Source organism: Gekko japonicus, unplaced genomic scaffold (genome assembly GCF_001447785.1).
Source record: "Gekko japonicus isolate JY-2015 unplaced genomic scaffold, Gekko_japonicus_V1.1 scaffold4320, whole genome shotgun sequence".
NCBI classification, from domain to species: Eukaryota; Metazoa; Chordata; class Lepidosauria; order Squamata; family Gekkonidae; genus Gekko; species Gekko japonicus.
The window spans coordinates 86,056-88,474 of NW_015163739.1; positions in this window are offsets into that span (position 1 = coordinate 86,056).

Consider the following 2,419-nt stretch of genomic DNA (forward strand, 5'->3'; position numbering starts at 1 on the left):
GGGGGGGGGGAGGAAGAGGGGTCCCAGGGGAGAAGGAGGAGGGGCACGGGGCACATTTCATGGAAGCTGAGAATGTCTCCCAGCCCCCTCCTCCCAAATCCCCCATGCACTCTCTTTTAACCTCTTACAGCCCCCCCCCTCCCGCAGGGCACAGTAGGAACAGTGCAAACAGCTGCAGAGGTTCCGTTGGCTCCGACGACCCACGGATGGCGGCTAGGCCTCACCCCCACTGACTTTCCACACATCAACACATGTGTATTTTCTTGGGGGTGCACGGTTGCCAACCCCCACGGGGGTAAAAACCACGAAGGGAATCACAGGCACCTGTACAGGAAATGCAACAGACGAGCAACCACTGTGATACACATGACAAAAGCATTTAGTTCGAGACCCGAGTGTGCCGCCTGACGGAGTGAGGCTCCCGTCTCTGGCCCCAGCTCCTGCCAAGCTAGCAGTTCGAAAGCAAGACATTGCAAGTAGATAAATAGGTACCGCATCGGTGGGGAAGGGAACAGCGTTCTGTGTGCCTCAGCGTCTAGTCATGCCGGCCACGTGACCACGGAAACGTCTTCGGACAGCGCTGGCTCTTCGGCTTGGAAACGGAGATGAGCGCCGCACCCCTAGAGTCGGATTCGACTGGCTTTCGAGCAAGGGAAACCTTTACCTAATATTACAGGCCCATCGTTCTCAATGAGCATCCGGATAGAAACTCCTTTCATCCCAGTCTTCCTCAGGAGTGATCCCGTTGTATTGAAAGGTGTCAGCCTCTTGCTACAGTTCAGTGTTCTGTTAGGAGCAACCCAATGCTTACCTTCTTTGTGTTTTTCCTAATCAGCCTGGAAAATAACCCATGGTATTTTAAACCCTGGTTGCAGGGGTGGGGCTATGTTTGATTTATGAAATGGGTTTTGGCCTACACACACACACACACACACACACACACACACACACGGGAATTACAGAATTAAGACTATAGGTAAAGGTTCCCTTGTTCGAAACCCAGTCGAATCTGACTCTAGGGTTGCGGTGCTCATCTCCGTTTCAAAGCCGAAGAGCCAGCGCTGTTCGAAGACGTTTCCGTGGTCATGTGGCCGGCATGACTAAACACCAAGGCGCACGGAACGCTGTTACCTTCCCACCGAAGTGGTACCTATTATCTACTTGCAATTTCTTGCTTTCGAACTGCTAGGTTGGCAGGAGCTGGGGCCAGAGACGGGAACTCACTCCGTCAATGCGGCACCCGGGTCTCGAACTGCTGAACTACCGACCTTCCACAGCCTGCAGTTCAGCGTCTTAACCCCTTGAGCCACCGCAGCTCCTTCAGACTATAGAAGTAAATAAAAAATAAAAGCAGACAGCGGGTCAAACTGCATGGGATATTGGGGATTAGGTGCCCCCCCCCCGGATAATTTAACTGCAACGGGCAGCCAGGGCAGAATACAGCTAGAGGCGAGTGGAGCTGGGTAGGGTCGCCAACTCCAGGGTGTGAATTCCTGGAGATTTTGTGGGCGGAGCTGCAGAAGGACGGGTTTTGGAAGGGGAAGGGCGTCAGCAAGGCACGCCGCCATCGACTCCGGCTTCCGAAGCAGCCATTTTGCCCAGGGGAACTGATCTCTCATGTCACCTGGAGATCAGCTGAGATCCCGGAAGATCTCCAGCCGCCACCTGGAGCCTGGCAAGCCTAGCCAGGAGGCCCTTGCGCTTCGGGGACTTCCGGGGGCTGCAGCAACAGCAGCGGACACAGCTCGGCCACCGGCAAGCCTACCCTCTGTGCCACTGCTACCGGGCCCCGGTCTGAGCTCCGGGTCCGTTTTAACATCCCAGTCTGCCCGCCCCGTCGATGGCACCGGGCCTAACTTCCCCCAAACCGCTTTGCAGAGGCAGGCGATGGCAAACCGCCCCTGTTCGTCTCTCCTTGAAAACCCGACCGAGTCATCTGAAGTTGGCTGTAACTTGTCGGTGCGCGGACTCTAATCTGGGAGAGCCAGGTTTGATTCCCCACGCCTCCCCTTGCAGCTGCTGGGTGACCTTGGGCAAGCCACAGTTCCGACAAGAGCTGTCCTTGAAAGGATAGTTGTCTCAGAGCTCTCTCAGCCCCACCTCCCTCACAGGGTGTCTGTTGTGGGGAGGGGAAGGGAAAGGCGTCTGTAAGCCGCTCTGAGACTCCGAGTGAAGGGCGGGGTATAAATCCAATCTCCTCCTCCTCCTCCTCCTTCTTCTTCTTCTCCTTCTTCTTCTTCTTCTCCTCCTCCTCCTCTTCTCCTTCTCCTTCTCCTTTTCCTCCTCCTCCTCCTCCTCCTCCTCCTGCTCCTCCTCCTCCTTCTTCTTCTTCTTCTTCTTCTTCTTCTTCTTCTTCTTCTTCTTCTTCTACTTCTTCTTCTTCTTTTTTTTCTCTTCTTCTTCTTCTTCTTCTTCTTCT